Here is a 24,714-nt window from a genome sequence, read left to right on the forward strand (position 1 = left end):
TTTATCTACATGTACCTGTATATTCATGCAACAAGTAAGTTATCAACAGCCCCTCTGGCCTCCCTGTTTTCTGGCTTTGGAGTGCACCACATTACATCACACTACCAGGAAGCAGAGATTAATTAAGTTCACCCTGGCATCACAAGTTTTATTTTTTCATTGCCATAGCGATGTGGTAACATCCACACACCACATGGTGCGTGACCTATGGCATAATAGTGCATGCATTACACAAACTACTTGTTAATGTTGTCCTCAGTGGGATTTGCAACCAGGAACCCATTGATGCAAATAACATCTGAAAACTCAACTCAACTCTGAAATCTCACACTTACTCCCCTGGTCCAGTACAACAATGCATTTCATGTTACATAGTACGTAGGGGAGGTGGTTGTACTTCTCAGACCAACCCCTTACACCGATTTCACCAGAGTAGTTTTATAATTAACTGATTTACATTTCACAGTGATCCATAGTTCACAAGTAGCAAGGTTCTGCCTGTGAAGGAGGAAGCTCTTCGTAAGCCACCAGCTTTTCTGATATCAGGTAGAGCATCTGCACTTGAAGGTAACTTGCTCTTTTGCTTGTCTTTGATTAAATCAGAATTTGATAATTATAATTCAACAACTGAACAGTGTTTTGTGTCTATACAGAAACAATGGTTACACATTGTGTTTAGTTATATTAATGTGTCTGTAATTATTTGTTACGGTTGGTGGTAGGATAGTAGTCATAGTAGTGTGCGCTGCTGTGCTAGATTCAAGAAATCCGGAGGATAGGGCAAACAGTTTAGTTCTCAATGTTTTCAAAGTTGAATCAACTTCTTCATCATCCACAATGTATTTATTTGTTAGAATGTCTTTAAATAACATAAATTATATAAAAATATTAACAGAGTACCTACAGTACAGCAGCATATTCCCATGTCAGATCACATTGTCTCATTCTTAATCTTCACATAATTGCTTCTTTACTGTTGGGATGAATAATGTAAGTTGTGTTGAGTGCTGTAGCTTATAGAAAAATGAAAAAAAAATTATCACTGTGTAACTGGCTGTATTTTTCCTTCTTTCCATTTCTTCTGTATCCCACAGTAATATATAAAGGTATATTACTACTGTGAGTGCTCACTGAGCTGCCTGCTTAGTCCTACTTCCCTCCATGTCTCCATAGATTGATAGACAATTTTTCATTCATAGCAAAGGCAAGATATAGCCGTACTCTGTGACCGAACAGAACAAACCAGAAAGTGGGAGCTGGAGGCTACAATACTGAAATTACATGCAACATTGATCAGCAAATGTAGACGTCTATGGCACAAGACAGGAGTGGGCATATTCAATCCACCAGGAAAATAAAACCCTACTACATGTAATTCTACAAAATAAAAGTCTATCTTATACTTGAATGTTAAAAGAAAAATCTAGAAGTGATTGACAGGTCTCTGCTTCGTGTATATATAAAAAAAAATTAGCTCCTTTTTTCAATGCGCTGATTATACATTCTGAGGTTTGCTTACACATTGAGTATTTGCCAAAAGCATGTAACCGTAGCCCGTGGGATACATGGATATGGCTTAGCTAATATTTCACTAATTATAGCCTCTGTATAAAGGCAGATAATCGTTAGGATTTTTCTTTAGTATTGTGACTCAGATTTTATTTAGGAACCACCAATAATGCAAACAAAATCATTGAAGTCCATTTCTAGACATCAATAAAGCTCAAGTTTCAAATGGTGTAATATCCAAGATCGGCTCCTACAAAATATTTAAGGAAAATTTTAAAAAGTTTTAAGTCAAAATCTCTAAAAGAGTAACTGTCTATTTATCACTTTTTCCCATATAAATCAATAGCACAGGTGACAATGAAAAACTTTATAATATACTGTATCTGATGAGAGAAAACTGCTTCTTTCATTCTCAATTCACTGGTAACATTTGTATTCAGTGAAGACAGGCTTTCCCATTACAGAGATAGGTGGCAGCTGGTGCTCATAAAGTTCTGTGGTGACCAGTAACTTGCAGCAAGTAAACTTTCAGCAGAATGGCATTGACTGCATTTTCCTTTTCCCCCTGCATAGAATTTTAAAAGCTGTAAAGGATATCTAAGCAATGCAAAATCTGTCTACAATGAAAGCAGATTTTACCCATAAAATGAGAGCAATGTTGTAGCTAGAGCCTAATGGGACCTCTAGCTACATGTTGGTCAGAATTAAGAGTTCTTATAGAATTCTAGATCCTATAATGACATGTTTGCTCGCCCCCATGAAATAATGTGCCCCATTCTGGCTCCTTCCTGCAATCATAACCCCCATTCTGGGCCCTTCCTATAATAATGTCCACCATCCGATGCCTCTTCCAGTAATACTGCCCCCATCCTAGGCTCCATGCTATAATAACGTTCCCCATCCTGAGCCCCTTTTTGATGTAATGTCCTCCATCTTGGGCTTCTTCTTTCCCTTCCTGGTATAATATTCCCCAACATGCAATAATGTCCTGCATCTTTTGGCCTTTTATTTAATAATAGCACCAATCCTGGACCCATTCCTTTAATAATGTCCTGCATCCTGGAAACTTACAGTAATTATATCTAATGAGGAGATGAAACATTTGGCACTATTCATTACTTACACGAATAGTACGGTATTCAGGCTATTCGTTACTGGGTATATTCGAGTGACCTGCCCAATATGTTTGGCGCTTTATTTGCAGCCAATGAACATGCTGGGCTGGCACCAACTTTGGTGTGGCAATACTGTGATTGGCTGGCCTTCCAGGATCATAGGGGATATTTAAAGGCTGTCTGCAAAATTTTGCGCACATATCAGCCAAAAACAGTGTAGGGAGAGCATAGTTTGAGCATAGGGAAAGTGAAAGGAGTGTAGGGAGAGTGATAGGAGCTTATAGTGAGCGTTATGTATTCCAGAAAGCTCTTTTAAGAGCTGAAGATTGTGAAGATTAGTTGTTTGTTATGTGGAGATTTACTAGGGAAAGATTTAATTGGAGGGAGATTGAAAGTCAGGCACCTGGGTGTTCTCATCATTGCAAGTTCATGCTGCAGATCTCTGCTATTTTCCACTGTGTTGTATAGTAGTTAGTATTAGGAACAGACTGTGGGATTAGGGTGAAATAGGGAGGATTTTATCCACTACCAAAATATAAAAATCAGCAATTTGTAGAGGGAAATAATATTAGGTTGTACCAGCATATACAAAACCATGTTTTTTGGGAACTACATAATATTCCTGTGTAGCAGCCTATAATTTTTTTTACCGCAAAATAATATTTCTAAGTGCCAGCTTATAGTAATATCCATTTTAAAATCTAATTGCTAAATATTATACCTTGTCTACTGCTTAAATACCTAATATTTCTCTAGCATTTGTGCGACTGGGGCAAAACCTCTTGAGCTACGGAAAAGTCACTGTTTACCATTAATTTCCCCAAGTCTGCTGTTGGTGTATCTCATAAAGGCATTGTAAAAAAATTCCCCAAAAAATGTATTTGTTTAAAAAATAGTGTATCTTTATCTAGTTGTGCGACTGCTGCAATTCAGGTAGAGATAATCTGACGTGACAATTTAGCAGCGACAATAATCTTCATCACTCTGCATTTGGAGTTGTCAGCAAGGCAATTTTTTAAAAAAGTAATAATTTCTATTGGTTTAATAAATAGAGTATCTTTACCTAATAGTTGTGTGGCTGGCACAATCCGGGTACAGATAATGTTACGTGCCAAGTTAGCAGTGGCAATAATCTTCATTACTCTGCATTTGGAGTATGTCAGCAAGGCAATCTTAAAAAAAATCTTAATTTTTTATTGGTTTAAACAATAGCGTATTAAAATCTAGCAGTTGTGTGACTAGTGCGATCCGGGTAAAGATAATGTTATGTGACAATTTAGCAGGGGCAATAATTTTCATTACTCCGCTGTTGGAGTGTGTCAGCAAGGCAATCAGTAGGGAGTACAAGTTTCATCATTGCACAATGTGGCAAGTTTTCACAAAGTACAAAACATTACCCATGTGGGATATACATACATGACCACTAAGTACATGATGCAGAAGCAGGAGGAGGAGGTGATTTCCCCCAAAAATAGGTTTGGATAGTAAGGGATGGATGTTAAGACAGCTTCCCAAAAAAACCATTTGGGCTGCTTTTACATTACGTTGCTGTTATCCGTAGGGCTTGCAAAGTCGAAGGAAATCAAGCCCTTGTTCAATTTTAGAAGTCAGACTGTCTGCATTTTCCCTTGACAGGCATGTGCACCTATCCGTTATGATTGCAACAGCCGAACTAAAAACCCATTCAGACAACACACTTGCAGCAGGGCATGGCAGCACCTAGAAGTTGAAGAAGGAGAGGTCGGGCCAAATGTGGAGCTTGGACAATCAATAGTTAAAGGGCACTGAAGAATAAGGAAGGATGTTGGTATGGTCATTTAAGTAGTCCATCACCATCTTGGTCAACTTCTCCCTCCTCGTCATAGTTACACTCTCAGATAGTCCTTGCTGATGTGACTGTCTCATGAAAATGGTCCAGTTGGTGGACATTCCCCCCTCCGCCTAAGTTGCACTTGGTGTGTGTGGAGCCCTCCCCTGTAATCCTTGTGGGTGAAAAATGCCGGCACCTCTGCCAGCAGCTTTGTCTGAGGGTAATCTCTTTAGTTTTCCACAATGGCCCTCTGGCATGCATGCACTAAATGGCACGTCTGCCTCCAACATGAGAGAAGAAAATTTCACGTTGTACCGTGGGTGAAGAAATATCTTTCATGTGAGGGTCTTGGGAAAGGAATCTAGACATGAAGTGTGCCATAAATGGCAGACTACAAAGAGTCAAACATTTAGTGTCCTCGCCAGGAAGAACATTAACCATCCTGTCCTCCTCACAACGTATAGCCTTCTCCTTCTCCGCCTCTTTAGGCCATCCATGCTGGACAGGCATGAATCTGGGATTGGGAGTCCCCTCTGTAGCGCAAACCAAAAACTCCTGTTCCTCCTCTTCCTCCTCCAGTTCCTCGTCATCACCCAATGTGGCTTGAGAATATGCTGTAAAATCTTGCTCCATAACCACCTGCTCGGCATTCAAAGCTCACTCTTTGAGATTTTGCAGCAAACATTTTAATAGATAGAGCAGCGGGATGGTTATGCTGACAATAGTGTCAACAGACCTCACCATTTTCTTGCAGTACTCAAAGTTTTGATGAACCTCGCATGTGTCATTGATCCACACACCCTTGCCAGTTGATATGTGAAGGGGATGAGTGTTACTCTGATGGGCTTTGAGAAGATGGAATTCAGACCCTGCTCTTTGCTGCTCACTGAGCCTTGCCAACATATGAACCGCCTCCAGCATCAACACATTTATCTAAGTATCCGTGTGTTGCCCATTCAAAATTTTCTTCATAACCTGGATCCGTGTATCATGTTCTCACACGCATTATGCATATAATAGCCCTCTGTGTCTGTACTTTTACACATACTGGTTGGTAATTGGTTAATGCAGCAATACATGAACACCCGATTTATTACATTATGGCTGGTCAGAACAATGAAAGCAATTATTACCATCCACCTTTCGTGTCTCCCTTATTTCCTTATAGATTGTAAGCTTGTGAGCAGGACCCTTATTCCTCTTGGTTTCTGTGATTATTGTTATTCTGTAACGTATTTTATTGTCTGTACAATTCCTCTCTAAAATGTAAAGTGCTGCGGAATATTTTGGCACTATAGAAATAAAATTATTAGTATTTATTATTATTATGAAAGGTCAAATTACAGCATGTGGGCAGGTCACAAATCAGTTGTTGATGAGGCAAATTAAAGCGCTGCTGCAGAAAAGCTAGTCCGGCGAAATGAGATGACTATCTGAAATGTGCGCTGGCACTCCGTACCTTGGCAAGTAGATCCGGGAAGTCAGGGTATGTTTTAAAAAAAATGCTGCACAACCAAGTTCAGCACGTGGACATTGCATGGAACGTGCTTATCAGCTTGCCGAGCTTTAAAGCTGCCACCAAATTACACCCATTATCTCACACAGCCATACTTGGTAGGAGGTTCAGCGGGGAGAGTGTTATGACCCCAATGGCAGAGGGTCTCAGGAATAATTGCTAAGTCTGCAAACACAGAAAACCAGCTCATAGGGCAATGGTAACTGGGCTGACCATATATCTAATCTTAGCACCACAAATACCAGCAGCCGGGGAACGTGCCTACGTTGATTCTAGACGTCTCGCGCCAGCCGGAGAACTAACTAACCCTAGAAGGGAAAAGAAAGACCTTTCTTGCCTCCAGAGAATAGACCCCAAAAGTTGGATACAAGCCCCCAACAAATAATAACGGTGAGGTAAGAGGAAAAGACAAACATAAGAATGAGCTAGGTATTTAGCAAAGAGAGGCCCACTAGCTAATAGCAGAATATAGAAAGATAACTTATATGATCAGCAAAAACCCTATCAAAAATATCCACACTGGAAATTCAAGAACCCCCGAACCGTCTAACGGCCCGGGGGGAGAACACCAGCCCCCTAGAGCTTCCAGTAAGGTCAGGAATCACATTTAGTACAAGCTGGACAAAAATGAGAGCAAGCAAATAACCCAAAAAACAAAGAAGCAGGACTTAGCTTAATTTTGCACGAACCAGGACCAGCAGATAGGAGCAAACAGAATGTGTCTGATTACAACGATACCAGGCACTGGACTAAGGATCCAGGAGGTTTATATAGCAACACCCCTGAACTAACGACCCAGCTGGGTGCAAACTGAGGGAAGAAAATCCCAGAGTCATATCACTAGTAACCACAAGAGGGAGCCAAAAAGTCTAATTCACAACAGGAGAGCCACTGATTGGTCTGTTCTTTTATCCCCGTTAGTTAGATAGAGCATACATATCAGTTTCACTTTTCATTGTACAATGCTGGACAAATACCTTTGCTGACTTTTCCAGGCTACTAAATGAGACTTTGGGTGTTTACAAAAAAATTCTGGTGGGCTATTACCCAGTTTCTGTACATTTTAAGCACGTCTAAGAGACTGGGTTAATACGCTCCATAGACCTATTCAAGCTGCAGCCTTAAACATATTGGAACATCTTAATTGCCACTGAAAGGCCTTTACCTGAGCTCTGTAGCACTGCCTGTCACCTGAGTAATACACTCCACAGACCTTGACACTCTCTGGGACATATCCTGTAATTACTCCATTTCTGCTCAAAACCATGAAAAAGATACATCCTGCCTGATTAGATAGTTTCCAGAAGAAGTGCGTAAACTTGTGCAGATTGGTCAATGGCACTCCTGTCTCTTTCCCTTGAGGAGGCTGCTTCCAAGTAAAATGAGGCCTGTACATGTTCCAAATGTGGGTATCAGGCCTGACAGACTGACCACAATACAGGTCCTTGCTTGCATACACTGTATTCAGAATTTAATTCTAATGCTTTTGGTGTCTCGTAGAATACAAGTTACTGACACTGATCAAACAGCTTCCCAGCACCTGTATTATAATCACCTTACAGCGGCTTTACCTGCTATGACAGTGGTTCCATTAGGATCCGATGGCAAAAATGAACTGTGGAGCTTACAAAACACAGGTTTCACAGAACCTGGTGGCCCTCTGAAAATCTGAAGCAAGGGCCGCATAAGGATATGGCAGTGGACTTGGTGGTGGTGGCGTTGGAAGCATAACATTCAAATGGGCATGTTTGAAATGGCATGATAAAGGGATGGGTAATATGTATTTCACTATCTTGCTAACTATTTGGCATGAGGAAGGGACCTCCCAAATGTAGGAGTGAGAGCTCTCCCAAATGTATGATACAGGGCCACCTGAGGGCCCTCACCAAACTCAGATTTCATGGCACCTGCTGGCACTCTGTAAATTATAAGTGAGGGCTGCATAAAAGTGGCACAGTAGTCTGACAACATTATTCCCAGATACCATATGTGAGTCAGAAAGGCATGCAGGCATCTTCTCTATGCTGTTCCTATTTAGTTTTATCTCTTTCCCATCCATTTCAGCTTTTTTCTCAGGACCCCAGACCTGTTTGTTGGATACAGCAGAAAAATATTCGGCTTTCCAATTGACTTGCATTGGATTCGTTATTAGATACGAATACACGGATATTAGAAATTATTCGTAACGATTTTTTTGAATCCGAATATTTCTCTATTCGCTCATCACTAATAATATCCCATACTAGCCCCTTCCAATAATAATGTCCCTTGACATTAATAATGCCCTTTATCCTGGGCACCATCGTATATCAATATCGCCCTTCCAGGTATAATGTCCCCCATCCTTGCTCCTTCCAGGTATAATGCCCCACATCCTGGGTCCCTTTTGGTTCTTCTCCTATACATTTTAAAAAGAAACAAATTATTCTTATCTCCCCTTTCCCATGATGTAAGTGTGGCACCCCAGGAGTCCGGTTGCCTCTCTCACAGGGGGTGATGTCATGCCTGGAAGCAAGGATGGGTTCCCTTACCAGGTAACTCCAGTATCCAACACTTTTCCTACTCCAGACCGGAAGGGGGAGCTCTTACACCCAGTTTCAGGGGAGATTCCCTATAAGTTCTGGCCTGGAGGTGGAGTTAGTCAGTCGAGTCTGAGAGTGAGAGAAGAGGAAAGAAGTTAAGGAGAACCTGGGGAGTGGAGTTGTAACCAAGCTCATCCCAGAACGGAGCGCTGACAAAATAGGATGCCAGAGTCCTTGGCTGTGTGGGTGCTGTATGCCCTAACAGCTGAATCTGGAGGGCAGGGAACTGCAAGGTCCCTGGCCACACCGAACACCCGGAGCTACCACAGCAGACCAAGAGCCCAGGACTGCCAGAGAAAAGGCAGTGCTCATGAAAGGCTCATGCTGTCTGTCATACAGGTTAGAAGCAACACACAGGAGAGGAACTTGAGCAGAGCTTAAAGCAGCAAGGACCTAAGAGAGCAGTGCAGTAGGTAGGCCTCCGACTCCACCTGGCTAGGTGGATCCTAAGTTGCTTCCAGGCTGCCTGGACCCCATCATCACCTGTTACCCATGCCCCAGACTGCACCAGCAACTAATAAGTAAAGGTAAAGGAAACTACAGTCCCTGTGTCCTCCAGTCATTTTCTGCACCCTCAGTCCTGCACCCCAACGTCTGCGATCCCTTACCAACTATACAGGTAGCCCAGGGGCCCTGCTCCACCTGTGGGGGGAAGAACCATCCCAGCTACTTCATCATCGGCCCCAGCGGTCTCCTTAAGCAGCGTCGGCCACTCATTGCCGAACACCACAGGTGGCATCACATTAAGTCCCCTACAAACTTTCCCTCATCATTTTTATTGCGCCCAGGGCCACAGACCAGGTCACCGCTGCCGTGACAACTCCCTGAAGAACTGTCCGACCCAGTTCCGAGTAGCGGGCATCACATGAGGCGTCCTCCTTTATAGCTGGAGAAAAAGCCAGCAGCTGACTTTGTGGGAAGCACATGACGTTACTGTCATGTGTCGCCCGTCACGAGCAAGCCCACATCTACTGCCAGATTCTGATTGACCGGCAGCATGTATTACACTGCAGAGAGCCAGTGAGTTTCTGCATAGCAATACATTTCAAATGAATGTGCATCTGATAATACTTATTCAGATGAAATTAGTGTTGGCTTTGGTGTGCCCCCCTCAAGCACCCTCTGTGACCACAATTGTAATGCTAATGAGTAAGAATGAAAGATCAATCAAGTTGAAGACAGAAGCAAATGTGTCTGATAAGATATATTACAAAGTTGCTTATTTTTATATGAACCATAGATTTATGAAATACAAATTATAATGACGGCTACTCTTTAAGTGTTTCTAAAAAATAAGTATTTGTTTCAAGTTATCATTGGTGTGAAGTTATAGAAGATGTTTCTCTTCCCCGGCCCAAAAGACCAAAGAAAAAAGAATGGACCAAATCAGGCCTGCACAACCATATAGCAAAAATACCAAAACAAGTTTATTGAACACCACAAAGAAAACATTAAAAACATCTAAAATACAACCATGTGTAAAACACCCCAATATATCCTGATATGTAAACAGCAGTATATGTAATATATAACAACCGTTATGTTCAATAAACTTGTTTTGGTATTTTTGCTATATGGTTGTGCAGGCCTGATTTGGTCCATTCTTTTTTCTTTGGTCTTTTGTGCTATAACATAGTGGACTTGGCCTTGCACACCCCTTCCTCCCCCTTTTTATTACAATTTTGGCTAGAGTGCACCCTGTGTTAAATACTACTCTCTTCCCCGGCCATGACATTTTGTATGCACAAAGCAGAGACTTCAAGATTTGCTGGCAAGAGTCAGCCAGTGGCAGAGCAAGACTAGTTTTCCGTGACAGGTTCCATTTATTGTACATTTCAGGAAAACCTATGTATAATGTCACTGGTGATCACGGTATTATCTATACACTGACACTATACTCTGTATATCAATTTACAGAGCTCCTGTGTGTAATTGCACTTATGGTAATATTAGTATTGTGTTTTTTTTTTTTAAATAATGATCAGTATTGTAGTATTCAGTCATTATGTGATGGTAATATGTGGGCTGGGCATGGTGTGGCAGTATTTGTTTCTTGTATGTGGTATTATTCGGTTACTATGTGGTGGTAATATGTGATCTGGTCATGTCGTGGTATCTTTCTTCCTTGTATGTGGCATTATTCGGTCACTATACGATGATAATATGTGGTCTGGTCATGGTGTGGTGGCAGTATGTGATTTGATAATGGTGTGGTGGTACAGTTAAAGGGAACCTGTCAGCTGAATGTGGCGGGACCAGTTTTGGGTCATATGGGTGGGGTTTTCAGGTGTTTGATTCACCCTTTCCTTACCCGCTGGCTGCATGCTCGCCGCAATATTGGATTGAAGTTCATTCTCTGTCCTCCAGAGTACACACCAGTGCAAGGTAATATTGCCTTGCGCTGGCGTGTACTCCGGAGGACAGAGAATGAACTTCAATCCAATATTGTGGCCAGCATGCAGCCAGCGGGTAAAGAAAGGGTGAATCAAACACCCGAAAACCCCGCCCATATGACCCAAAACTGGTCCCGCCAAATTCAGATGACAGGTTCCCTTTAAGCTCAAAATTTACATAACTCGGAAGAATTTTTGCTACCTTGGCCTTTTTTCAGAGACTATGAATGATAACACCAAAACTTTTTCTCCACTCATGGTTAGTGGTTGGGTGAAGCCATTTACTGTTAAACTACTGTGATTTCTCTTTTTAAATCATAATGACAACCCAAAACATGCTAAACAGCCCAGGAATTTACAGGAACTGTTTTTAATTCAAAGAAAGGACATTACTTTGTGTTTGCCTTTATTACATTTGACTATGGTTTCTATTCTGCACCTGTCATTCCATATTTGCAGGGACCATCAGCAACCATGTCCACATCCTTGTCCCAGCCCAGCGTTCAGCTGTCCCTATCACAGCTCTTGGAATGCAAGTGAAAAAGCTATGCCATCCACCCACAGGCCCAAACACTGAACAGGCTGTTTTCTAGATGGCTTGCCCTGGAAATGTTGTTGCTTAGGCTTGTGGACAATGTGGCTTTCGGTAATCGCATGGCAGTGGCTTTCCCTTGTTTCTTGGTTCCCAGCTAGTTTTCATGGTGTGCTATCCCCACCTTACACCAGCACATGTCCCATAACATCATTTGTGCCCTGACCAACGCAGTTGCTGGAAAGGTCCTCTTAACGACCGACACATGGACAAGCGCTTGTGGCCAGGAACACTACATTTCCCTGACAACATAAGGAAGGAGCATATTGGATTTTCGGCATTGCCGTGAAAAAAATGTAAGATGCCAATCCAGTAGTGAGTGGTGTATTCATCAACCCGTTTCAAAGTATGCAACTTCTTCATCAGGACAACCTTCCTTTTATGTTTTCATCTTCTCATAGGTCTGCAGCAGTCTGCAGCAGTCTTAAGCATTATCAGTGGTTGTGTGCACACCACCCAATCAAGTGGACACAATTTGTGCAATTCTTTTAGTATCAATACCCAGCTAAGACACTATTTTGCTTTTTGTCTCTTTCCAGCTTTTCTTCTCGCACTTTTCCCTGACGGCACTCTGATTGAAAATAGTGCTACCAACCAATTCAGAGGATTACATGCCATAGTTCCATCAGCGTTTCCTCCACCTCCTACACCAGTTCATGCACCCTTCCTCCTCCTCATTCACAAGCTGGAAGTACTGCATCACTATCTCTGTATTCCAGTGAGTCTCCGCACATAACAACTGACGAGTAGACACTGCTGTTTGATATCGGTGAGGTTCTCCCAAATTTTGAAGAATCAACCAAGTTGGTGAGCGACAATGACACCATAATCAGCATAATCATCCAGTTTCTTTATTTACTCAAATGCTTGCTGCTCACAATTAAAGTTGAAGCTTGGCATGTGGACCAGGTGGAGATGGAAGAAGAAAGAACACTGAGCAATACTACCCTGCCCAGCTTCATATCATCTAGAGATGGTTGCTTGCGATCCTAAGGGTACTCCATGCCCAGAAGACAAACTTTTTTTGTCTTCTGAATGCAGACATTGTCTCAGTATTTTTCACATGGTTTGGCACCCAAGATCCCAAATTCAGTATTGCATCGGAGCCCTGGGAAAGTGCAGTTGTGCCGATCACCTGTTTTTACTTCAAGCATTGTTCGATGATACTAATGGTACTACCAACACCAGCTTAATGTTGTCTGTTCAGCGTGAATGGGCTGAAGAGGAGGAGGAGAGAGAAGAGGAAGAGCCATCCTTCTCGTGGGGACAGGGAAGTCTTGCCTGTTGGGAGTCTGGTACACATAGCTGACATTATGTCCCGTAACCTTTCCCATGACTCTCAAGTTATGTGCATTTTGGCTAACTCTGATTACTGGTTATTCACCTTTCTTCATTCAAGCTACAAGGAGAAATTGTCATCTCTCCTTCTTGCAGCAGAGAAGGCTAGTAAAATGGTGCAATACCAGAAGGCCCTACTGTAGTCGAACTATTAGTAAAAAAAATTCCCATCTGACAATGCTGGAGGCAGAGGTCATATATCCTTGGGAAACAAAGGAAGAGAGACAAGGAGACACACATAATGTCCAACAGAGGCAGGGGAACGCTTTCAAAGGTCTGGGACAGTTTCGGTAGACGCCCCCAGTGCTCAGGCCCTGATGCGCGGGGTAGTCTGACACAGAGGGAAACGTTTATTAAAATGGTGATGGAGTACCTAGCTGACCATACCAGTGTCCTCTGTGATTCCTCTGTGCCATACAAGTAATGGACACGTAGCATGAACTGTCCATCTACGTCTTAGAGGTGCTGACCAGCCCTGCCACTAGCGTTTTGTCAGAACGGGTTTTAGTGCAACTGGGGACATAGTAACTGATAAGCGCATCCGTCTGTCAACTGAAAATGCTGACAGGCTGATTCTTATCAAAATGAACAAGGCCTGGATTGGTCAATACTTCTCAATCCCACTGGATGAAAGCTTCAAAACTTAAAGTCAATTCAAAAGGTCTTTTTTTTCTTGTGTATTTCCATTCACCCCTTCCCACCCCAAAAAAATTATACTGTTTATGATTTCTTCTTTTTCTTGTCCTCGCCTCCACCACTATATCAACAGGGTCATCATACAGCATCATCTGGCGGTCCTCACAAAATCTTTATAAGGTCATCAAGCAGTCCTCACACTTTTAGCTGTTACCTGCATTGAGTGGAGTGATAGTTTTGGTTTTATAGGCAGGGATTAATATTGCTATTGCATTACTTTTATATCGCTGCTGCACCATTAAAGCAATAGCCCTTGTCAGGGCTAAATATTTTTCTTTCTGTAGTAAAACCATTGTTGTCTGCATTTAGTGACCATGGTCACCATGGTAGGCACAGAAAGTACCTCAAAAGTTGATTGGGCAGACACACGAATTAATCGCCGCCGTCAGTGATGTGCAATCACCCGAGGTCATCAAGAGTCGCAACAATTATGGAGAGTGAGCAGCAGGGTGGAGGTGGAGGATCGTCCCGACGCTGCGTCTGGGACCCCGGATTGGTTTCGGTCTGATAAATGCATGCATCTCTGGCAGTCAGCTCTCGTTTGCACATGTTTGCTCTAGAATTAACACAGTTGTCTGAGTCAATAGTTTGAAGCAATCAACGGAACCATAACTGATTTAATGAGCTATTCGCAATTTCACATCAAACCTTTTAGACGTCATTATGCGTCACTCTCTATACATTTTTAAAAGGCCATTATGCATCACTGTCTCCATATTTTTAGAGGATCATTATGCAGCACTCGTTCAAAATTTTTGACTTTCAGGGTGTATTTCAGACCTTCCTTCTAATGTTTGGCAGCCCTTGCACTTAGTGGATAGGCTTTACCAGTCTCCAAATTTTTAAATGGCCATTATGCATCACTGTCTTTAAGATTTTAAAAAGCCATTATGTGTAACAATCTCCAAATTTATACAGGGTCATTATACGTCACTGTCTACAAATTTTTATAGGGTCATTATGCAGCACTCATTCAAAATGTTTGTCTTCTAGGGTGTATTTCAGTCTTTCCTTCTAATTTTTGGCAGCCATTGCACTTAGTGCATAGGTTTACTAGTCTAGGAGTCCCACTACCTAACAATTTTAGCAGAATGTGTATGAGGCCCTCTTTATTGTCTAATACATGGTGTATCGGAGTCCCTCTACCTTCTAATTTTTGGCAGTTCTTGCATAGTCCTCATAGGCTTTGTTAGTTTCCAAGTCCCTTCTTCATAAATTAAACAGGATGTGTCTGACCATGTCTCACACACACCATATGCCCAAATAAGGTAATAAAATGTTAAAATTACATTTACTGATGATTACCAGTAAGTGTAGTTTTATTTACCCATCTGCTATGTCATCTACTGTTGTCATAGGCGATGGCAAAATACGGTGAGAGATGGTCCGACTATTAAAGGGTGGAGGAGGTGTTTCTTTTTCTCTCTTTTTAATTTTGCCTATCATTTTTTACTGTAAAATCATGTACTTTTGGAAGATATGATGCAGGTTTTGGCAAAACGTAGCCAAGCTTGGATGTTTTTCTTTGTAAGGAAAGGTCTCCATCTTGCCACACTACCCCGCAAGCCAGACATATGAAGAATACAGGAGATTATAGTCACAGCACATGCAGAGCACAACTAATACTTGCCAGAAATTTTTTGAACCATTGTCCTTACTAGGGTTGAGTGACTTTTACTTTTTCAGGACCGAGTCGGGTTTCGCGAAACCCGACTTTGTCAAAAGTCGGGTCGGGTGAAATCGGCCGATTATTTTGAAAAGTCGGGGATCCCACCCGAAACACGAAACCCAATGCAAGTCAATGGAGAATCAAAGTCGGCAGTGAGTGGAGGACAGGAAAACACCAACAGAGCACATTTTAATGCCCAAAACATCAATTCTTGTTACTTAAGCTTGTCAATCTTAATTTACCTTATAATAATAGTTAGCCTTTGAAAATTTGGGGGTCATTTGGCAACAGTTGTGGGGGGAGTAGGGCTGGCTCAAGTTTTTCGTGGGCCCAGGAAACGCGGACTACGTCACGGTGGTGGAGCAGGGAGAGGTAAGTATTTCAACTTTGCAAGTGCTGTGATCATGAGCAAGCAGGGGGGCACACTCGTTCGCATTGCCACTGGCACAGGGCCCCTCAAAGTACGGCGTTGTGATTAACGGCGGGGGCGCCTCCCACCGGCAGAGACACTTTTGCGTACTATGAGGGGCCCTGTGCCAGTGATGTCGCCAATGAGTATGCCCCCCCACCTGTTGAAGGAACCTGCACTTTCATCTGCACCTTCCTCTTTGTCCCCATGTAAGGTGGTATAGTATGCGGGAAGGGGAACCTGAGTTTCAGCAGGGTCAGATTCAGGCAGTGTAGAGTGCAAGGGGAATGTAGTCGTCTGTGTCAATGTACCAGCAGACTCATCTAGCAGTGGCTGGGCAATGGGCAGGAATGAGGAGGAAACACAGATATAGGCCCAAAATAAAAAAAAGTAGGCTAAAAGCTGTTAAAAATTGGTAACAGGAGTAAACAGGCGGCATTGGTTTGTTCAGTGGAGGAGAACAACAATCAGCGACAGACACTGTTAGTAGGCCCAACCAAACAAGTAGGCCAAATGCGGTTTCATATTCTAAATATAGGCCGAAAGCCTGAAGATTGAAGCTCAGCTTTGTGTAGTAGAGGAAAACAAGAGGCAGCAGCAGACAACGTTACTAGGCCCAAACCAAGAACTAGGCCAAATGTAGTTTCATATTGTTGTTACAGGCCGAAAGCCTGAAGCTTCAAGCTCAGCTTTGTTTAGTATAGGAAAACAAGAGGCGGCAGCAGACAATCTTACTAGGCCCAACCCAACAAGTAGGCCAAATGCAGTTTAATATAAAAAATATTTAAATGAAAGCCTGAAGATTGAAGCGCAAGAAAAATAAACCAGGAGAACACCAAGGAGCGGCAGACACCGTTAGTAGGCCCCAACCCAACAAGTAGGCCAAATGCAGTTTAATATTTGAAACAGGACAACATTTGAAGTTCAGCTTTGTTCAGTGAAGGAAAAAAAAGAAGCAGCGGCAGACACCGTTATTACGCCCAAATAATAAAGACAGTGGTAGTAGGCACAAAGTATTAAATGGAGGCCAGGGCCCCTGTATATTTTAACTATCATCTATCATTTCAAATAATTCGTATTGGCAGTGCCATTTAAGGTTTTAACCGCACAGACTACACAGTGGTGGAGCTGGGAGAGGTAGTATTGCAAGTGGCAAAGCACTATTCAAGCTGGGGGGGAACGCTCTCTCGTGGGCGGCGGTACTGGCACAGGGCCCCTCATATTACGACGGTGTAATATGAGTTGTGGTTCAGTGTCTCCCTCCAAAAAATGAGGAAGTCTGGTGTAAGAGGCCGTGGGCGGGGGTTGCCAGCTGGTACTGATGGTGCTGGTGGTGCTGCATCTCGTGGTAGTGGCAAAAGCACAGTAGCACCTAAGGCTGGAAGTGTTCAGCCTGCGTCATTGTCTGGCTACACAAGGCCTCGAAGGCTCCCTTACCTGGGAGTAGGAAAACAGCTTTTAAAGCCGGAGAAGCAGGAAAAAGTGTTGTCTTTCCTTGCTGACTCACCCTCTAGCTCTTTCGCCTCCTCTTCCCAAAGTTCTAAATGTAAGAGTAGCCAGTAGTCAGTGGATGCTCCCGGTCAGGAAAAAGACGTTTCCTTGTGTCCTTCTCCCAAACCAAAAGTGAAGGATGCAGCAGGCGACACTACAGGTTACTTCATGGAGCTCTTTACACATACCGTGCCTGGGTTAGAAAGGGAAATTGTACACTGCCAATTACAAGAAGAATCGGACATGGAGTGCACTGATGCACAGCCACAGCTAGATTGTGATGCTGTTCCATTGACTCTGATCACTACATTGCCCTCGCAGTTTACTGAGCCAGAATGTGACCCTGATGAGACTATGGTGCCCTGTCCCGAACGCTATAGCACCTTAGACGGTGACACTGAGGAAGGTGCACATGACATTGAGGAGGAGGTGATAGATGACCCAGTTGTTGACCCAGATTGGCAGCCATTGGGGGAAGAGGGTGCCGCTGCCACTAGCTCAGAAGCGGAGGAGGATGATCCGCAGCAGCCATCTACATTGCAACAGCTGTCATCTGGCAGGCCCGTATCAGGCCAAAAATGTTTGTGAAAAACAAAAACAGTTTTAGGAGAGCGTGGCCATTCGGTGAAAGTAGCACAGCGCACAATGCCTGAAAAGGTTTTTGATAGTAGGAAGAGTGTAGTGTAGCAATTTTTTAATCAAGATCAGAATGATCAGTTAAAAGTTATCTGTAAGAAATGCTCAAAGACCTTTAGCAGAGAGAAGAATCTTCAAAATTTAAATACAACGTGCATGCTTAGACATTTATCCAGCATGCACTTGCAAGCCTGGACTAACTACCAAATGTCCCGTACCGTTGGTGCACCTGCTCGGAATGAAGGTAGTCAGCAATGCTACATTGCTTCCCTCACTGTAAGCCCACCGGTTAGGACACCACCAGCAGCAAATGTGGAGGTATCGTCGTAAGGCCAAAGCAGTCAGGGAATCACAAGGTTATTGGTAGGAAAGACTGTATGTAGGCCAACAACAAGAATACCATAACAAACTCTCTCTCAATCCGCCATGTCCACCACCACCACCGCTAGTTCCACCATATGCAGCTCTCCAGTCCAGCTCACCCTACAAGAGACTCTCATTAGAAAAAGAAAGTACTCATCCTCTCATCCGCGTACACAGGATTTGAACGCCCACATTGCTATACTAATCTCATTACAGATGATGCCCTACCGTTTGGTTGAAAGCGAAGCTTTCAAAGACCTGATGGCCCACGCAGTACCATGCTATGACCTACCCAGTCGACACTTCTTTGCGAGAAAAGCCATCCCAGCCCTCCACCAGCATGTCAAAGACTGCATTGTCCACTCTTGTGAATTCTGCTCTTGGGCTCCCTCCGGTGGTTGTTGGTGGTAGTGCAGTTGTCTTGGGGGTTGTAATCCGAGCAGGTGTTTGAGCTGATTGCAGCTCTATTAGGTATTTAGGTGTGCAGGATCCATGAGTCTGTGCCAGTTGTCCATTGTACTTGGAGGGATTGCATCTCTCTCTGGCTCCTCATGCCCTGCTGCCAATTAATCTAAGATAAGTGTCTGGTTTTTTTGTCTCTGTGCACACATGCAGTGTGCTTTGCAATTCAGTGCAATTTATTGTGTTTTTGTCCAGCTTAGACTTTGTTTGGATTTTTCAGTCATGCTGGATTCTCAGGAGATGCAGATATACTTTCTATGTCTTTAGTTAGATGTGGAATATTTGTATTATCTGCTGTGGATATTTTTAGGATTTTAATACTGACCGCTTAGAATTCTGTCCTATCCTTTTCTATTTAGCTAGAAGTGCCTCTTTTGCTAAATCCTGTTTTTCTGCCTGCGTGTGTCTTTCCTCTTATGCTCACAGTCAATATTTGTGGGGGGGCTGCCTATCCTTTGGGGTTCTGCTCTGAGGCAAGATAGAATTCCCATTTCCATCTATAGGGGTATTTAGTCCTCCGGCTGTGTCGAGATGTCTAGGACGTGTTAGGCACATCCCACGGCTACTTCTAGTTGCGGTGTTAGTTTAGGGTTTGCGGTCAGTACAGGTACCACCTACTCCTGAGAAAGTCTCTCATGCGGCTCCAAGGTCACCAGATCATAACAGTCCATGCCTTAAAGCAATCAGTCAGTGGAAAGGTGCACCTCACAACAGATGCATGGACCAGTAGGCATGGCCGGGGACATTACGTATCCATCACGGTGCACTGGGTTAATGTGTAGGATGCAGGGTCCACAGGGGGCAGCCATAGTGTGACAGTTCAGCCTATCCCACAGTCTAAGGAAACAGTTGGCATAAGGCGTTCGCCACTCGTCCTCCTCCTCCAGAAGCGAAAGCTCGTGCACAGAGCGCAGTCGCCCTGCCACTCCATCCGCAGCTGCCAGTGTTGCAAACAGGGTGTCCCATTATCGAACAGCTAGTGGTAAGCGTCAGCAGGCTGTGTTTCAAATTAAGTGTTTGGGCGACAACAGACACACTGCGGAAGTACTGGTGGAGTACTTGCAGCAACAAACTCAGTCATGGCTGGGCAGTGTACATCTTGAGGCAGGCAAGGTATTCAGTGATAACGGAAGGAATTTTATGGCTGCCATAGCCCTTTCAGAACTGAAACACATACCTTGCCTGGCTCACACCTTTAACCTGGTGGTGCAGGGCTTCCTCAAAAATTATCCAAAGTTACCAGCCCTGCTCCTGAAGGTGCGAAGACTTTGCTCGCACATCCGCCGGATGCCCATACACTCCAGCCGTATGCTGAACCGTCAGCGATCGCTGAATCTTCCCCAGCACCGCCTAATAATCGACGTTGCAACAAGGTGGAACTCCACACTGCACATGATTCAGAGGCTGTGCGAACAGAGGCGTGCTGTAATTAATTTGTGGGAGGATACACGGGCAGGCACTTGGATGGCAGACATGGAGTTGTCTGGTGTACAGTGGTCGACGCCATCATAAGCATGAGCATCCCACTAATGCGTCTGCTGATGCAAAGTTTGATGCACATTAAGGAGCAGGCGTCTGCAGCCGAGGAGGAGGAAAGCCTTGATGACAGTCAGCCATTGTCTGCTCAGGGAACTGTCCAGGACGAATTGTCGGACGAAGAGGATGAGGAGGAGGATGATGGGGATGAATATGTATGGGAGGAGGATGATTCTCAGGTGGCAATAGAAACTGGTGGCATTGCAAGGTCTGGTACAGGTTTATTGCGGGACACTTGTGATGTTGATTTGCAAGAAAGTGGTCCTCAACCCAGCAGAAACAGTTAATTGACACCTGGAACATTGGCCCACATGGCTGAGTATGCCTTGCGTATCCTAAAAAGGGACCCCCGCATTGTTAAAATGATGACCGATGACGACAACTGGTTGGCCTGCCTCCTGGATACAAGATATAAAGGAAAACTGCAAAATATCATGCCACATGAGAACCTAGGTCAAATATTGGCTACCAAACAAGCAACTCTTGTAGACCGTTTGGTTCAGGCATTCCCAGCACACAGCGGCGGTGATGGTTCTCACACGAGCTGCAGGGGGCAACATGGCAGAGGTGCTAGAGGTGCAGAAATCCGAAGTGGCGTTGGACAGAGGGGTTTTATGACAAGGTTGTGGAATGATTTCGCAATGACCGCTGACATGACAGGGACAGCTGCATCGATTCAAAGTGACAGGAGACAGCATTTGTCCAGTATGGTTACAAACTACTTTTCCGCCCTTATCGATGTTCTCCCTCACAGGTCATTCCCCTTTGATTACTGGGCATCTAAACTAGACACCTGTCCTGAATTGCCAGAATATGGATTACAGGACCTCGATTGCCCTGCTATCAGTGTACTTTCAGAAAGAGTGTTCAGTGCTGCTGGTTCAATACTGACCAAAAAAAGGACACGTCTGGCTACCAAAAATGTTGATTAGCTAACCTTCATTTAAATTAACCAATCATGGATTTCACATTCTTTTGCCCCACCTTCCCCTGCTGACACGTAGCTTGCCTGAAAGATGACTTGCTTTGGGGGGGAGACACAGAACCCAAACTCTGGCCCTGTGGTATAACACAACACTATGAACGGGGCAGAAAGTGGCTGCCTGATATACGACGCACTAGCAGTACAGCTGAATATACACTGTGTGAGAATTTGAATCTCCATTTTTTGGGGCGAGACACTGAACCCTAACTCTGGCCCTGTGGTATAACACAACACTATGAACGTGGCAGAAAGTGGCTGCCTGATATACGACGCACTAGCAGTACAGCTGAATATACACTGTGTGAGAATTTGAATCTCCATTTTTGGGGGGGAGACACTGAACCCTAACTCTGGCCCTGTGGTATAACATAACACTATGAACGTGGCAGAAAGTGGCTGCCTGATATACAACGCACTAGCAGTATAGCTGAATATACACTGTGTGAGAATTTGAATCTCCATTTTTTGGGGGGAGACACTGAACCCTAACTCTGGCCCTGTGGTATAACACAACACTATGAACGTGGCAGAAAGTGGCTGCCTGATATACGACGCACTAGCAGTACAGCTGAATATACACTGTGTGAGAATTTGAATCTCCATTTTTTGGGGGGAGACACTGAACCCTAGCTCTGGCCCTGTGGTATAACACAACACCATGAACGTGGCAGAAAGTGGCTGGAATTATTATAAAGAAAAAAAAAAGGTACTGCAATAACACGCTCCCTAGTCCCTACAATGATCTCAGGACAAGTATGGCAGCAATAAAAAGGACTTCAGAACAAAAAAGTGTGGACAAATAAACAAGACAGGTAACTGTGCAGATAGGAGCAACAGGATTTTTGCTTTCAAAAAAGCAGTTGGTTTGCACAGCACCATGCACACAGCTATGCAGCTGATGCACTAAAATACGACCTCCACTGTCCCTGGACAAAAAGGTGGTGTTGGACAGTGGAAATCGCTACAGCACAAGCGGTTTGGGGGTTAATCTTCCCTCCCTAACTATATCCCTTCTTCTGATGAAGCTGCAGCAACCTCTCCCTATGCTAAGATCGGCAGAAGTAAGATGGCGGCCAGCGTGCACGCCCCTTTATAGCCCCTGTGATGCCGCAGAAAGCAAGCCAATCACTGCCATGCCCTTGTCTAAGATGGTGGGGACAGAGACCTATGTCATCACGCTGCCCACACTCTGCTTCCTCCTTCATTGGATGAAAAACGGCGGTAACAGCGTCATACGAAACGCGACTTTGGCACTCTGATCGCCGACCGCATGGCCGATCCCACACTAGGATCGGTTCGGGTTTCATGAAACCCGACTTTGCCTAAAAGTCGGCGATTTATGAAAATGACCGATCCGTTTCCCTCAACGCTAGTCCTTACTAATAACTTTCCGTAACAAGATCTCGTTGATTAGCCAGTAGTGTTGAACGATACCTTCCGATATCCAAAAGTATCGGTATCGGATTGGATCGGCCGATATTCAAAAAATATCGGATATCGCCGATACCGATACCCGTTACCAATGCAAGTCAATGGGACCAAAATATCGGAAATAAAATAAACCCTTTCTTTCCTTGTAGGTTCTTTCTACATGAAGGAAAACAACTAAGAATAATGTAGGATGTATTGGGGGAGGTGGAGGAAACATCAAAGGCACAGAGGTTTAGCCCAATCAAATGGAATAGCAGGAATTATTTTTTTTTTTAAGACGTTCGGAGTTACAAAGATATTGACTATGTTAAGATTTTTAATATTTTGTCAGATATTGAGGTTTCACTAATTCCATGCTCTTCACCTTCTTTTTTACTTTTTTACTTTTTTCTACAACACTTTCTTCTTCAACATCCTCAGCAGCTGCATCTTTTTCATCAACTTCTTCTTCACCGTATTCATCTTCTTCTTCACCTTCTTCCTATTATTCTTTTTTGTTACATTCTTCATATTCTTTTTATTAAACTATTATTCTTCTTCATATTCTACTTCATCATATTCTTATTTGTTACAGGCATTCCTGTAATTGTTATCTATAAAAGTTTGAAGATTACACCTTCCGTTCTGCCTGTCACAAAAGAGTTACAACAGGATTTGTCCACTTTCAGTTTGGCTTGCAGCAGCAGACTTTATCCAAGGGCACCACGAGGAGGAACGGACTCACCCCCATACACTGCTTAGTCTTCTTCTGCTTATAATTTAGATAATATCTTTTGCTCTGATGTTTAGTCTTATGCTTAATGTTCTTCTGCTCTTTGTTCTGCAGCTTCTTGTTCTTCTGCTTCTCAACCTTCCGGGTCGTCGTCTCCGGGGTCATCGTCATCATCGGGGTGGTCTTCCGGGTCGTTGTCTCCAGGGTCGTCGTCTCAGGGGTTGTCGTCTCTGGTGTCGTCGTCATCTTAGGGGTGGTCTTCAGGGTCGTCGTCTTTAGGGTCTTGAACTTGGAAATGTAGCAGAAGGTACAAGAAGGCTGAGAAAATGCCGAGAACCAGCTGATGGAACTGGAACCCGGATGGCTACCCGAAGGTCCAAGAGCCAATGGAACTACCGAGGACCAGCTGACGTTACTGGAACCTGGTTACTAAGCAGGAGGTACCCGTGCCAGAAAGCACTACCAAGGACCACCTGACGTTGGTGGAACTCGGATACCCAGAAGGAGGCACCTAAGCCAAAGGCTCTGCCCGAAACTAGCTGACGGTACTGGAACCAGGATGGGGAGCAGAAGGTACAAGAGCAAAAGACACTGCCGAGAACCAGCTGATGGTACTGGAACCCGGATGGGTAGCCGAAGGTACAAGAGCCAATGGAACTACCGAGGACCAGCTGACGTTATTGGAACCCGGTTACTAAGCAGGAGGTACCCGTGCCAGAAAGCACTACCAAGGACCACCTGACGTTGGTGGAACTTGGATACCAAGAAGGAGGCACCTAAGCCAAAGGCTCTGCCCGGAACCAGCTGACGGTACTGGAACCAGGATGGGGAGCAGAAGGTACAAGAACAAAAGACACTGCCGAGAACCAGCTGATGGTACTGGAACCCGGATGGGTAGCCGAAGGTACAAGAGCCAATGGAACTACCCAGGACCAGCTGACGTTACTGGAACCCGGTTACTAAGCAGGAGGTACCCGTGCCAGAAAGCACTACCAAGGACCACCTGACGTTGGTGGAACTCGGATACCAAGAAAGAGGCACCTAAGCCAAAGGCTCTGCCTGAAACCAGCTGACGGTACTGGAACCAGGGGGACCTATTCAAGATTGTCTTCCTAGAGCCCCAACTAGCGGTGTTGGAGCCCAGGGTCAGCAGGATGAGCAGAGTGTAGGCCGAAGCCTGCACTGGAGGCAGTTTAATATCTGTTGTGTCTGCGTGGCATTTGCAGGACACGTTGCCGGCTACACAGCAGGGGAACAGCAGGCGTTGCTGAACCCCACTGACACAGTGGCGAGGCGAGTGTTTTTCTCTGTGCAGCCAGCACTTCCGAGCACCAACTGGTGGTGTTGGAGCCCAGGGTCAGCAGGAGGAGCAGAGTGTAGGCCAAAGCCAAATTGGAGCAAGTGGAAAGGGAACCTTTAACCCCCCCAGGCATTTGTAGCTGAAAGAGCCATCTTGTACAGCACTAATG

The 24,714-nt window shown here is 44.2% G+C and overlaps 1 protein-coding gene across 1 annotated transcript in view; it reads left to right on the forward strand.

The window, feature by feature from the left end:
- The first annotated feature begins 257 nt into the window (after positions 1-257).
- The window catches only part of LOC143770135 (sulfotransferase 2B1-like), a 207,197-nt gene continuing 182,740 nt past the window's right edge, over positions 258-24,714 (forward strand). Inside the window, exon 1 of the mRNA XM_077259456.1 lies at positions 258-567. The gene's annotated coding sequence lies outside the window, so the exon portion shown is untranslated. The remainder of the gene's footprint in view (positions 568-24,714) is intronic.

Source organism: Ranitomeya variabilis, chromosome 4, assembly GCF_051348905.1.
Source record: "Ranitomeya variabilis isolate aRanVar5 chromosome 4, aRanVar5.hap1, whole genome shotgun sequence".
NCBI classification, from domain to species: Eukaryota; Metazoa; Chordata; class Amphibia; order Anura; family Dendrobatidae; genus Ranitomeya; species Ranitomeya variabilis.